Below are 14,949 nucleotides of genomic sequence, written 5' to 3'. Positions count from 1 at the left end.
GTGACAGGGGTAAGGGAAGGCACATTCTCCAGCCTTGGGTTAGTGGGAGGTTCATATTGTGAACATTCCTGGTGGCTAGGGGACTGTGGGGTGGGACAGGATGGGCAAAGCCACCCCTCCCATCAGGTTGACTGATGGGTGTCAGTTCATTCTTGTATTTCGGTCCAATGTGAGGGCAAGACTTGTCATCCTCTGACCCACCCCCCCCAAGTCTGGACTGACAGGCGAACTCCCTCCCCTGAGCCACCTTTTCCTGGGAGTACCCCCACAACTCTCTGGAACCGGGCGGAGGCAACTGAAGACCACAGATTCGGCCCAGAGACCCTCCATACCCGCGTGGATAGCGAGCCCGCTCTCCAGTACCCTGGGTCTGCGACACGCAGCGGGGAGGCTGGTCCTCCGCCCTGGGTCCCTGCGCGGGGCTCGGGGCGGCTCCCGGCAGGGGCGGGGCGGCCGTAGTGTCCCCGGCCCCACCCTGGCCCGGCCCCGCCCCGCCCCGGAGCCGCCCTGGACTCTAGGCGCAGGAGGGACTTGGCCCAGCCGCCCGCGGCGCAGCGCTCCCCACGCTCCTGGCTGGGTAAGTGGGGGCCCGGGAGGCTGGAGGCCGCGCGGGGCCGGGGAGGGTCGCGCCCGGGTCCCCAGCCCATTCCTGTCCTGCCGCGTCCCAGGGGATCGGCGGCGCGGGAAGCCTGGGGACCCCGGCGGCGCGCGGGGGCGGCGGCCGGCGTGACAGCTGCGGGCGGGCGGGGTTTCAGTTCAAATGCAGCCGCTCCGCCCGCTGCGAAGTCCCCGGCACCCTTGGAGGTTCGGCCGCAAGATGCCCCAAGAAGCCCCGGTGTCCGGGCCAGCGCGTCCCAGGGCCACGCGCCTCTCCTGCTCTTACCCTTTCGCCTCTAGGCGCCCGGGGACCTGTCAGCGCGCTCAGGGGTCCCCTGGCCCGGAATGCTCTCTTGGGATCAGGAGCTCACCGGGGAGCGCGCGGAGAGGAAGGGAAGTCCCACCCCGTGCGCTCCGTTTCCTTCAGTCACCTCCTCGCTGTGTAGCCTTGGGCTAGCTAGGGACTCGGCCTGGCTGATCCTCATCCCACTCCTCTAAGGAAGGTCTAAGTGAGGCCGTGCAGGATTGGGAGCTCAGTTGGATGTTGGCCTCACTTGGGATCAGATCTTGAGCCCAAGCCCAGCCAGGTGGCCCACAGAGCCTGGTTCATTCCTGCTTCAAAACTGGAAGTTGCCGAAACCAGCCCCAGGGTGATAACAGACACTATTTTATCACTTTGGCCCCGGGACAATTTCCCAGGGTCTTGGAGTTCTGTTTAATCACTATTGGGATAGGCTCCCTCGAAAATGGAGCTTCTATAGCCGAGGACTGCTCCTGGGGTGGCCTTAGTGCCATGGGGGCACACCCCATCCCACATGGGTGGAGAAAAGCCTCTGTTCTGCCAGACCGGGAACTGCGTACCTCTGGCGCTGTGAGCCTAACTTCACAGCCTCTTTCATTTATCCTGAGTGGAAGATCCAAGCTGAGAGCTGGGAGTGTCTTGCTCAAGGCAGCACAGCCAGGATCAGGGTTGCCCAGGAACCTGGCTCTCTTGAAGAGCTTGCCTAACCTTGCCTCTTCTCAGTGGGGGAAGCCAACAGTCCACAAGGGTCAGGAGCTGGGAGGTAGGAGGGTGCATCTGTGCCAGCGGGCTGTTTTGCTCCTTTTCCTGTAAACTGTGCCCCAGCGGGGCACTCCAGCACATGTGGGCTTGCACATTCCCCAGGCAGGACAACACAGTCTGCTGACAGGCACAGCAAGCAGTTCCAGGCCTGCTCCCTGCAGCCAGAGAGGCCCCTCTGGGGGTGGCTGACAGAGAAAGTGCCATGCGCCCGAAGCCTTATTTCTGGACTTCTGTGTTGTTAATGTTCTGGGGAGGCTGGAGGCACTTGGGGTGTGATGAGAACCCAGGGTTGCCTGAATCCTGCAGGGACCCTCAGGGTACATGGAACTCTTCTGTCTCCATGGGACCAACCTTTAACCTCTGTAGGGGACTTTGTATATCTCGACCCAGCCCTGCCTGGGTAGCTCCTTTGCTTAGTGATGCCTGGGGCTGCTGAGGGATCCTGTTGTGGTCTTTCTGGAAAGCATGACTGGGCAGGTAGAACATGGCCTCCAGAGGACCTTGGAATCTGGAATTCCAAAGACCACCAGCCTCCCCTCCTGTGTTGTCTTGCTGTCAAGAATGGGGGTGGTTACGTCAGATGGCCTGGTTCAGACCCCCTTTGGCCTGGACCTCACTCTGAGCGCCTGCCCAAGCTGCGGAATCCTGGAATCTCCAAACACCTGGAGAGTCCCAAGTCCAGGAAAAGAGTCATGGTAAAGGGGATGGAGTACCTAGGAGTCACAGACCAGCATCAGGGGGAGGAGAAAGAGGACATGGCACTTTGCAGTTATTTATTAAACATTGCTATGTATGTGTTCTATATAGATTCTGTTTCACAAATTTAAGGTTTTTTTGGGGGGGATCTTTTTGATCACCCTGTAGCCCCAGCTGTCCTATAACTCACTATGTAGATCAGGCTGGCCTTGAACTCACAGAGATTCGCCTGCCTCTGCCTCCCAAGTGCTGGGATTAAAGGCGTGTGCCACCACTCCTGGTTTAAGCTTTTTTTTGAGAGAGAAGGAGAGAATCTCCTGTAGCCCAGGCTGTCCAAGAATTTGTGATGTAGCTGAGGTTGACCTTGAACTCCCGATTCTCCCGCTTTTGCCTCTGGTGTGTTGAGGTTATAGACTGTGCTGTCACATCTGGTGTGTTGAGATTATAGACTGTGCTATCACTTCTGGTGTGTTGAGATTATAGGCTTGTGCTATCACATCTGGTTTATATGGTGCTGGGGACAGAATCCAGGGCTTTGTGTTTGCTAGGCAAACCCTTCCCCAACTGAAATTCATTCCCAGTCTAAGTTTGTTTTGAGATGGGGGGGGTACTTGCTTTGTAGTCCAGGTAGGTCTTGAACTCATGACTCTCCTGCTTCAGCCTGTAGAGTGTTGGGATTGATTACAGGTGTGTCTCACCATGCTGGGTTTAAGTAGGTTATAAAAGCAAAAAAGGAGAGGGACTGTTAAGGCGAAACCCGTGAAGGAGGAGCCTGCGGGGATCTATTCTAGCTCTGCCTCTTCTGCCCAGTGCAGGGCTCACCAGTGTATTTCAAAATATATATCTTTCAAAATTATTACATTTATTTGTGTGTGTGTGTGTGTGTGTGTGTGTGTGTGTGTGTACACTCACATGTGCCATGATGAGGGTATGGAGATCAGAGAACCACTTGGGGACTGGGTTTTCTCCTGGTAGCATGTGTGTCCCAGGGATGAGCTCAGCTATCAGGTTTGGTGGTCAGTGTTTTAGCCTTCAACCAACTCTTCAGCCATGTTTTATTATTATTTCATTTTATTTTATGTGTATGAGCATATTTTCCTGCATGTGTGTAAGTGTACCCCTGTCGTGCAATGCCTGAGGTCAGAGGAAGGTGTCAGATCCCCTGGAACTAGAGTTATAGACTGTTGTTATCATCTACCATGTGGGTGCTAGGAATTGAACCCAGGTCCTCTGCAAGTCCATTCAGTGCTTTTAACCGCTGAGCCACCTCTCTAGCTCCCCCAGGCATGTATTTTAAAATAGGAAATATCTTCTCCATTATATTAACGCTCACATAGTACAAATAAAATGAAAAGATATATTCAGAGAGTTTTCTTGTAAACTTAGGATCATTGGATTCAAATGTTAATCAGGCTTGATAGAAAAAATAAACATGAGCCTTTATTCAGGAGATATAATCTCCCTCTTCAGTCATCCTACAGTAAGGGATAGCATTAGCAATCTGGGTTCTCAAATGGAAAACAGGATGTCATACGGTCCTGGCCTAATGATTTATGCTTCTGAATCATAAAACTCTGAACCTTTTGAGCTAGGAGGGACCTCAGGTCACCTGGTCCAGTTTTCTGATTTAACAGACCAGAGAAGCACCCTGGCAAAGGTCGACGTGGGACACATATATACGTATATTCTGTAAGGTCAGTTCACAATGGCCGGCCACACCTGTGTTTGACTCTGATGGAGACACCACCTGCCACACCTGTCTGATGCCAGGGATTCTAGCCTCCCTGCCTGAGGGCAGGTGAGGAGACACAGGTGGCACACCGGGTTGACACTAATTCGATTGTTTTCATATTAAGAAGTCAGGAGAACTAAACTAGAACTCATGAACCCAAACATCACCAAAGGGGATAGGCGAGTTGACTTTGAGTCTTCTTTTTAAGACAGCTGCTCTTTCTCATTCTACTTGATAATTCGCCTGGCGCAGTGCCCTGGGTATGTGTGGTCAGTCCCTATTGGGGCGACGGTTTATAGACCTGAGTTGCTCTAAATCGCAGTGCAGGTGAGGGAAAGGCAAGAGTTTCACCCGAAGAACTGAAAAGATGATTCTTTCGTTTTCCATGTCCTGGACTGTAAACAACATTTTTTTACTCCTTAGACGCTGAAACTCTGGCCAGCCCAGCCTGGTAGGCCACAGGGAAGTGGCCTTGTTGAAAACAGAGGGGTGGCGTCTTTGCACCTGTCAGGTTGTCAGAGTCTCTGAGCTGACAGCTCCAGCCACACCACCTCTGTGCTGTCTGCAGGATATGGGTGGGGCACAGCCTTCTTTGTTCCCATCAAAGTCCTTCAGACCGGCCCTCTGGAGAGGCACCTGTGTGGTGAGCATGGGCCTTAACTTCAGATTCATGTGTGTCTCCGAGACACGTTATGCACACAGCTGGACCGCCATGCAGTATTCTTTGTGCCCTTGCATTTTGACCAAATGAAGTCAGGTGTGTGGTGTCATTCGGTGATTATAAAGTTCTGGACTTAAGAGCATTTTAGATTTTCAGATTAGGGAAGCTTGTATTTAGAAGTGACAGCTGCAGTGGACAGGAAGAGAATTCCAGAATTCCAGATGACCTCGTCTGAGCCTGTAATTTTACATATAGGAAAACAGCCTCCATAAGCAAACATAATTGGCTCAAGTTGTGTGTGTGTGTGTGTGTGTGTGTGTGTGTGTGTGTGTACTTCTAGAGGCCAGAGACCAACTGGCTGTTTGTTGTTCCTCAGGTACTGCTCTTCCTGTTTTTTTAAGACAGGGTCTCTTACTGATCTGAGATTCGCCTAATTAGGCTAGACTGGCTGGCTGGCTTAGGAGTCCAAGGGTTCCTGCCATCTCTATTGCCCCACCAGGGATCCTCCTGTCTGCCTCCCTAGTGCTGGGACTACATGGGCCCCCCTTTTTTAAGAGGGTTCTGGTGATCAAATTCAGGTACGAATGTCTGCAGAGCAAAGACTTTACCAACTGAGCCATCTCCCTAGCCTGATTGGCTCTAGTCTTGTAAGTCTCAGGGTCAAGACTGGACCTCCTGACTCCCGCCCAGTGCTCTTTCCCACATAGTCCCCAGTACTCCCATGACATCATTGCTGGTGGTGTGACATCATGGCCACGTGAATATGGGGAGACTGGTTTTCTGGGTTGGGCTCCAGCAGTTACTACCAAGCTTGGAGTGGTGGGACTCTTAATTAAGCCTCAAGTTTTATATGTGATCTGAAACTGGCCGAGCCCCTCCCAAGGGACATTTACTACAGTAATACTATGCGCTGACTCACTGGGGCAGCCTCTTTTTTCCTTGATGGGAGGCAACGGCATTTGACCTTCACCTGTACCAGTCTCAAATTCCTGCTGTTTAAATGGAAGTTGAAATTAGAGCATTAAAATTCCTTGAAATTGTGATATTTTGTGGCCTGATATTGACCCCTGCACTCTGCCCACCTACCCAGAAGGGAACAGATTTCTTACGCTTATCTCCCTTTTCTTTTAAAATATTTTCTTTATTATTTTTAGTTTATGTGTATGAGTGTATTGCCTGCATGTATGTGAGTGCACCCGTGTCGTGCAATGCCGCAGAGGTCAGAAGAGGGCGTTGGATTCCCCTGGAACTGGAGTTAGGCATGGTTCGTAGCCACCATGTGCGTGCTGGGAATTGAACCCAGGTCCTCTGCAAGAGCAGTCAGTGCTCTTAACCGCTGAGCCATCTCTCCAGCCCCTATCTCTCTTTTCTTAAAGTTTTAGTCTCTAGCACCCACCTGCCTGCCTCCTAGCTCCCTGGGTCTCACAAAGCCCCAATCTCATCCTGACTTTCCTCACCTGTCTGATTATATCAAGTGGTTACTTCGGTCAATTGTTCTTCCCCTGCACCTCCTCCCAATAACACAGAACTGTGATTTCTGTTTTCCTTGCACTTTGCTATTGATATTTGATCAATGGTTTTCTAAATTCCAGTCTGGATCCCCACCCTCCTGTTCTCTCAGCCTAGAGAGAGGTAGTTAAGATTATTATTTAGACAAAGGCTTTCCAGTTTAACTGAGACCTGACAAATGTTAGAACAGATGCTTCCACAGTGTGGAATGAAGTGGGCAGGGCAGACCCTAATGTTTCCAAGGCATACAGGACCACAGTGAGCTCCAGAGCAGAGACCCAAGGCAAGCTGTGGCACCTGTCCGCACCCTGTGTGACCCTTGTTAGTCAGGGACCTGTCCTTTTGGGGAGCTCTTTGTTCCCCTGGGCTCTGAGCACTAGTGCTGGAGCCGTGGCAGTGCCTTGACTTCCCTGGTGTTTGCTGCTGAGGTTCATAACTCTGTGGGAGCACACCCAGCTCCTCTCCTCTGTGGGAGCACACCCAGGTCCTCTCCTCTGTGGGAGCACACCCAGCTCCTCTCCTCTGTGGGAGCACACCCAGGTCCTCTCCTCTGTGGGAGGACACCCAGCTCCTCTCCTCTGTGGGAGCACACCCAGGTCCTCTCCTCTGTGGGAGCACACCCAGCTCCTCTCCTCTGTGGGAGCACACCCAGGTCCTCTCCTCTGTGGGAGCACACCCAGCTCCTCTCCTCTGTGGGAGCACACCCAGGTCCTCTCCTCTGTGGGAGCACACCCAGCTCCTCTCCTCTGTGGGAGCACACCCAGGTCCTCTCCTCTGTGGGAGCACACCCAGCTCCTCTCCTCTGTGGGAGCACACCCAGGTCCTCTCCTCTGTGGGAGCACACCCAGCTCCTCTCCTCTGTGGGAGCACACCCAGGTCCTCTCCTCTGTGGGAGCACACCCAGCTCCTCTCCTCTGTGGGAGCACACCCAGGTCCTCTCCTCTGTGGGAGCACACCCAGCTCCTCTCCTCTGTGGGAGCACACCCAGGTCCTCTCCTCTGTGGGAGCACACCCAGCTCCTCTCCTCTGTGGGAGCACACCCAGGTCCTCTCCTCTGTGGGAGCACACCCAGCTCCTCTCCTCTGTGGGAGCACACCCAGGTCCTCTCCTCTGTGGGAGCACACCCAGCTCCTCTCCTCTGTGGGAGCACACCCAGGTCCTCTCCTCTGTGGGAGCACACCCAGCTCCTCTCCTCTGTGGGAGCACACCCAGGTCCTCTCCTCTGTGGGAGCACACCCAGCTCCTCTCCTCTGTGGGAGCACACCCAGGTCCTCTCCTCTGTGGGAGCACACCCAGCTCCTCTCCTCTGTGGGAGCACACCCAGGTCCTCTCCTCTGTGGGAGCACACCCAGGTCCTCTCCTCTGTGGGAGCACACCCAGGTCCTCTCCTCTGTGGGAGCACACCCAGGTCCTCTCCTCTGTGGGAGCACACCCAGGTCCTCTCCTCTGTGGGAGCACACCCAGGTCCTCTCCTCTGTGGGAGCACACCCAGGTCCTCTCCTCTGTGGGAGCACACCCAGGTCCTCTCCTCTGTGGGAGCACACCCAGGTCCTCTCCTCTGTGGGAGCACACCCAGGTCCTCTCCTCTGTGGGAGCACACGCAGGTCCTCTCCTCTGTGGGAGCACACCCAGGTCCTCTCCTGCACTTCCTCTTCTGGAAGCCCCCACGCCAGGCTTTCCCTGCTGCCCCTTCTCCATTGGATCTCAGCTCACAGTCCCAGCCCTGGAGAGATCTTCTTGCCTGACAACAGTACCTTCTCCCTCCCACCCCAAGCTCTGTCTTATCTCTCTGGGCCATTGTCTCTCTAGCACTTATCGCTGTCTGAAAGGTGAGCTGTGTTATCTGCAGATGTTTCCATTGTTGATCTTCTCTACAAGAACTTGAACTACGTTAGGGCAGGGATTTTTCCTGCCCCTAGATACTCACCAGCTCTGGGAATCCTAAGGATACTGTAGTACTCGTGACAAAACACCTGTGCAAGGAAGGGTTTACTTTGGCTCAAGATTTGAGGACAAGGTCTATTGTGGCAGAGAGGGAGTGGTGGCAGGAAAGACTTTAGGTGTGGTATGAGGGATGTGAGGTGGCTGGTCACCTTGTGTTCCCAGCCAGTAATCAGAGATGACTGCTGGTGCTTTCTGCATTTCCTCTGAATTCTGTTCTGGATCCCAGCCCAGGGGATGGTGCTGCCCACATTCAGGGTGGGTCTTCCCTCTAGACACACCCAATGGCGTTTCCATAGTGACTCTAAATCCAGTCAACTTGACAATGTAGTTGAGCCATCACAGATAGCAAATCAGTCTACTCAGACCCTTATCTAAAATCTGCCTTTGTGGAACTTATGCAGATTACACACAGCTTTCTGTATTCTTTTTTCCCTTTTTATTTTTCTTTTGTGTGTTTTTGTTTTTGTTTTAGACAAGGTCTCCCTATATAGCACAAACCTGCCTACAACTTGAAATCTTCCTGCCTCAGTTTCCAAAGTACTGGGATCACAGGCACACACCACCACACCAGTTCTCACTATGAGCTCAGGCTAGCATGGAACTCACTGTGATCCTCCTGCCTTAGCCTTCCCCATGCTGGAATTACAGGCATGAGCCTCCACACGGGCTCTCTTGTATACCTGAAATCACCTCCTGATTACTTATAATCCCTAACACAATGTAAATGCTGTAGAAATAGTTGTGATTATATTGTTTATGGAAAAATGGAAAAGAAATCCTTCAGTACAGATGGAATTCTTTTCTGCAAGTATTTTCTGTGTCTTTGGTTGGATCCATGGCTGTAGAAACTGGATGTTTCTGGAGAGCCAACTGAGCATCATTGAAGATTCCTTTCATGGTCTGCCACGGCATCCAGCCTCTGGTGGGCACCTACCAAGGACTGGCATTATGCCCAGGCACTCTCTCAGTTTCTCTTCATTCCACAGCAATTCAGTGAGGTGTGCTGATGTCATCCCTGCTTGACTGAGAGTTAAATAACCTGTCCTCAACTTCCTCAGGTGCCAGTGCAGTTAGGAGTTGAGTTCAGGTGTTTGGAGCTGGGCCGCACAGCCTTCTAGCCAGGCAGCTCCCTCCTCCATAGCCCCAGTGCCTCTCCTGTGCTGGGTCATTCCTCAGAGGAAATTTTTTCAACATGACCAAATCATGAGGGCCCAGGAAATCCACAGGTTTCCCAGAGCTAGGGCCCACCCTGGAACACTTACCCTGTCTGTACCCCTTTTCTTCCCAAAACTCTATCTGCAACTTAACAGCTATTAAGACTTGCTGATCACAAGCCGGTGGTTGTAGGTGGCACGTGAGTCAGTTATGGTTGCCAGGTTAAACGGTCATTTACCCAGCACTGGGCATCCAGTCTGGCTTGCATGATTTTCCTACATGTCTGTTAACGGGTTTCCAACTCAGCTTTGCTTGGAAACATTAAGGAATGAATTTCTTTTAAGTTCTGTCTCGATGTTTCTCCTGTTCCTGCTGCTTCCCTCTGGGTAAAACCACCCAGATGTCCAGGGAGGAGCTGCCAGGCTGGGCACTCCTGGGTGAGGTTTTGGCTCCTTCGAGGAGGCGTAAGGATGGCCCCATGAGTTCCTGTGTTTGTCCCCCACAGGAAGCAGCGAGGTTAGTCATGAAACTCTTAGCTGGAGCCAGCTCTGGTCTGGGAGCCAGAGAGGCACGTGTTTGTGGCTGGGATCTGGGCTCTTCCGCCTGGTAACCCACATACCCTAGCAACTGCATTCCTTCAACGTTCTTGACCTTGACTGAGAGAGACTGGGTAGGAAGAGGCATCCCTGCTCTGTGGGAACAGTTGGGTGGGTTAGGAGGGTGCTTTAAACGTAGGCTCATCCTACTGTTGATGGGAGGGAAGGAGGGAGGCTCAGAGGACTGGGACAGGTACCAGGAAAGATCTTTTTAACATTTTTTACAAAATATATTTTATTATTATTTTTTAATGTGTATGAGTGTATTGCTTACATGTGGCATCAGATCCCTTGGAACTGGAGTTAGGATGGTTGTTAGCCGCCATGTGGGTGCTGGGAACTGAACCCAGGTCCTCTACAAGAGCAGCCAGTGCTCTTAACTGCTGAGCCCCCTCTCCAGCCCCTATTTTTTTTTTTTAAATGTTGCCTGTGTTCCCTAAACGTCTCCTGAGTATATACTGCTGTGCATGGCTTGAAAAGTCCCCCCCTCATTTATTCATTGTGCATACCACAACATGCATGTGGAGGTCAGGGACAGTTTGGGGGAGTTAGTTATCTCCTTCCATCATGTGGGTCCCAGGGTCAAACTCAGTGGTTAAGCTTACCTGCTGAGCCATCTAGCTGCTGGAAAAGTCATTTCATCCAAGAGCAGTCTTGCCGGGCCTGAACTCTTTTCTGACAACTCCCCTTGTTACCTTGTTGAGTCTGTGTGGTAACTCGCCCCCAGAGAGGTCAGGGGTTCAGTTACCCCATGAAGCAAGGTGTTCCTTATACCACCTCTCCTCCTATGCCAAGCTCTGTTCCACTTTCCACTTTGTCACTCTCTGCTCTGAGGTACAGTCTGGCAGACCCTGGTTTTGCTGCTCGGAACAATCTTCGCCACCCCATAACCTCCATGGGCCTGGCAAACTCACTTGTCCAAGGGGCTGGCCACAGGTTCTTTGCAGTACTACAAGGGTCATGTGAAGAGAGCAGATATCTGTGGAGTCCCTGAACATCTTCTAGGGGCACTCTCCCCTTTCCTGGGTGCTCCGGAGCTGGGAGGCCACTCTGCAGGAAACTCGGCAGCCCTGCCTCCTGCCTCCTCGGTCCCCAGCACTTGCAGGGAGTGGAGCTGACCCGACTGCTGGTTACTCTGCCCTCTGCTCAGGTGACAGGATGCAGGCTGCAAACCTCCATCGCTGTTGCCTTCCAGGGCACTAGTCATTCCCAAAGGACCAGCGCACCCTTTTTCTCGGATGGAGTTAACGTGCTGTGGGGAGTGTCAAGGTTGACATGTTAGGACCTGCTGTCTGATTCCCAGCCCTGCTCCTCCTGGTCCTCACAGCACGTGCCCAGCTACCTCATTCCCTCATTCGAACCTAGATTAGGGAAAGAGCTCTGAGCCAAGGACTATGAATGACTGACAGGGTGAATGGGTAGCAACAGCTCAAGGGCACAGGATGCTTGCCTCTTGCTCTCCAGCTTCCCCTCCTTTTTTTTTTTTTTGGGGGCAGACCACATTCATCAAAGCACTTTCCTAGGGGATCTGCGTGAATTAGGTTGGGAGGTTTGTTTTTTGGGGGTTTTTTTGGTCTTTTTGAGACAGGGTCTCCCTGTAGCCCTAGCTGGCCTGGATTCTCTATGGAGACCAGGCTGGCCTCAAACTCACAGAGATCCGCCTGCCTCTGCCTCCTCAGTGCTGGGATCAAAGGCGTGCGTCACCACGCCCGGCTCCCTTCTTTTATTTTAATGAATTGATTGAATAAGCTTTTGAGGCAGGGTCTCATGTAGCCACCCTGGTCTTGAACTTGCTTCTGATCCACCTCTCTAAAGCTGGGATTAGACCCAGAGCTGCTAGGCAAGCACTCTACCAACTGCGCTACATCCCTACACTTCTTTGTTTCCTTTAACAATCCTGATTATAGGATGTTTACATGATCGCTTGGGTTCCACATGGATCCGCTGAGTTAGAACTCTCTAGAAGTGGGGCTACTTCTTCGTTTCTTTCAGAAACTCCCAGGCAGTTCTGATAAGCAGAACTGAGTTGGCCTGGACACTTCAGGGTGGGCCATGCTAATTTGTTCTCGACAGATGGAACCATGTGCCTGTTGCTCCCTCACTCTCTATCAGGAAGCAGGCCTCGGGTGAAGACTAGAGACAGCATTCAGAGAGTCACTCAAGCACATTTCTACCCAGCCTGCGTGATTCTTTATGACGTTCTCTATATACACACCATTGTTCCTGTCCTGGTTTTATCTAAGGTAAAGATAATGTCTCCTTTTAAAATAAATTTAAGTCAGGAGTGAATGAAGAAACAAATTCCTACTCTTCGTGGTCAGTCCCGTTCATTCATTTGGGATACCCTTGCAGGGCCCCCCTCTAACCCCACCATTCTGGGAGGCCCAGCGTGTGAAGATATAGCCAAGATGGGGGCACCCACTGTGATGCCCTAGAGGGACCCTCGCCTCAGGCACTGTTGGCATCAGCACAGAGGCTGGGTTGGCAGGTGTGTGGCTGAGCATGAACAAAGGTGTTTCCCAGTCTGCCTTCACAGTCAGCCCTTATGCCTAGGGCAGCGATTCTGTTAGACCTTATTTGTTTCTGTTCCATCTTCTGCAACCACAGAGCATTCTGTCTGGCTCTCAAGGTCTTTTCCTGGAGCTATCACTGCCCTGTTCACTCAGTGAGTACAATGTTTCAGGATCAGGGTGCCTGCAGATATTCAGCTACCTCATTAGTACAAGGGCAAACTGGTCTTTCAGGGGCCCTGGGTCCAAGACAGGAAGTGGCTCTACTGGCTCACAGGACTGCACATGGCTCACAACTGTGCTTGGGAGTGCACGCCTGAAGCAGGAGGATTGCAGTGAGTTTGAGATCAGCTCTAGAGTACATAATCCTCTCAAAAATATCAAAGGAAAATAAAGTTGTCTCCAACAGGTCTCGAATTGTGTCTGCTGATTAATTAACACAGAGCCTGGTGTTAACTAATTTGCTCACTCAGCAAATATCCAGCTCTTTTCCATTACACTGTTGCAGTTTCTTTTTTTTTCTTTTTTTTTTCAACTTTTTGAGACAGGGTCTCCCTGTAGCCCCAGCTGGCCTGGAACTCACTGAGATCCTCCTGCCTCTGTTTCCCAAGTGCTGGGATTAAAGGCATGCAGCACCATGCCTGGCTTAAATTATTTATCTATCTATCTATCTATCTATCTATCTATCTATCTATCATCTATCTATCTATCTATCTATCTATCTATCTATCTATCATCTATATATATATCTAATCTATTGGTCTTTCTGAGACAGGGTCTCCCTGGAGCCCCAGCTGGCCTGAACTCACTATGTAGACCAGGCTGGCCTTGAACTCACTGAGCTCCTCCTGCCTTTGTCTCCCGGGTGCTGGGACTAAAGGCGTGCACCACCATGCCCAGCTGATTTTTTATTTATTTTTTAATTTTAATTTTATACGTATGAGAGTTTTGCCTGCATATGTGTAAGTGTACCATGTGTATTCAATGTCCAGGAAAGCCAGAAGAGGGTGTTGGATCCTCTAGACCTGGAGTTATGGACATTTGTTAGCTGCCATATGATATGGGTTCAATCTGCTTTCTTATACAATCCTGAACCACCTGCCCAGGGGTGGCACCACCCACAGTGGTCTGGGCCCTCCCACAGCGCTCAACAGTCAAGAAATGCCTAACACACCTGCCCACAGGCCAATCTGATAGAGGAAACTTCCCAATTGAAGCTCCCTCTTCCCAGGTGCATCAGGTTGACACCTGAGGCTCTCTAGCACAGGGGCCCTTACCAACCCCCACAGCTCTGGAGGCTCCAGGCTGAGGGGACTGAGTTGCTCCACGCAATGTTCCAGATGAGAAATTCTAGCCTACAGTCATTTGGGGAACACCTAAGTTTTTCTGAGTCTTTGCTGGACAAGTAAGGAAGGCTGTAGAAGGTTCTAGAAACAGGATTCTGGGGTGGCCATTTGGAAGAATGGAGTCCTCAAGGTCTTGTGAAGGAAACACTGAAAGTGAGTCTGACCAGTTTTAACACTGGTGTTTCTGTTTGTTTGTTTTAATTTTTTGAGTCTTACTTTGTGTCCCCAGCTGGCCTGGTGTTTGCTTTATAACCCAGGCTGGCCTTGAACTCGTGCAATCCTCCTACCTCAGAAGCCCAAGTGCTAGGATTTCAGGTGTGAGCCACCACACTTCAGGGACCTTGGTTTTTCTTCGGGGTGTGGAGATGGCCGTGCCCCTATTCCTCGCTGTTGCTGCAGTTCAGCTCAGGTGTGTTCATTGGGCACCCACTATGGGTGTCACTCTGAATGTCCAAACCAGGCTGGGAGGAGCCATGGTCTTGGTTGTGAAGGCCTCAGGAGATGAAACTCAGGCAAGGGAGAGCCACCATCTATTTTTCTTTTGGGGGGAAAGAGCCTCTCATTGGCCTGGGGCTGGCTGAGTAGGCTAGACTGGCTAGTCCCAGTGATCCTCCTGTGTGCCTCCCCAGGGCTGGGATTATAGGTGTGCTACCACACCCGGCTTCTTACGTGGACTCTGGGGATTGAACTCAAGTTCTTCTACTTGTGTGGCAACACTTCACTGACTGAGCTATCTCTTCAGCCCTAAATGTGTGTCTAGCCTTTTCACATTACCAAATGTTGTCATCTATAAATGATTTGGGCCACGTTCGTAGGTCCTGGGATGTACGTGTAGCCTGACAGCTCAGCAGGCAAGCAAATAAGTAAACAGGAACATAACAGAACCTAGTGATGCTCTGAATAACACAGCCAGCCAGGACTGGGGCGATGGCTCAGCAGGTAGAGGCGCTGCCTGAGAAGAGTTCATTCAGAAGCCATGTAAAGGTGGAAGGAGAGAATTGACTCCACAGAGTTGTCCTCTGACCTCCACACATGTGCCCTCCTACATCTCACACACACAGACACACACACACGGACACACAGACACACAGACACACACACAGACACACAGACACACACACACACAGACACACACACACA

At 51.6% G+C, this 14,949-nt stretch overlaps 1 protein-coding gene across 1 annotated transcript in view; it reads left to right on the top strand.

Moving 5' to 3' along the window:
• Nucleotides 1-446: 446 nt before the first annotated feature.
• The window catches only part of Syne3 (spectrin repeat containing nuclear envelope family member 3), a 95,354-nt gene continuing 80,851 nt past the window's right edge, over nucleotides 447-14,949 (top strand). The window contains exon 1 of the mRNA XM_029568151.1: nucleotides 447-577. The gene's annotated coding sequence lies outside the window, so the exon portion shown is untranslated. The remainder of the gene's footprint in view (nucleotides 578-14,949) is intronic.

This window comes from Nannospalax galili, unplaced genomic scaffold (genome assembly GCF_000622305.1).
Source record: "Nannospalax galili isolate Female #2095 unplaced genomic scaffold, S.galili_v1.0 scaffold1740, whole genome shotgun sequence".
NCBI lineage: Eukaryota > Metazoa > Chordata > Mammalia > Rodentia > Spalacidae > Nannospalax > Nannospalax galili.
This window is presented reverse-complemented; position numbering and strand designations above follow the sequence as displayed.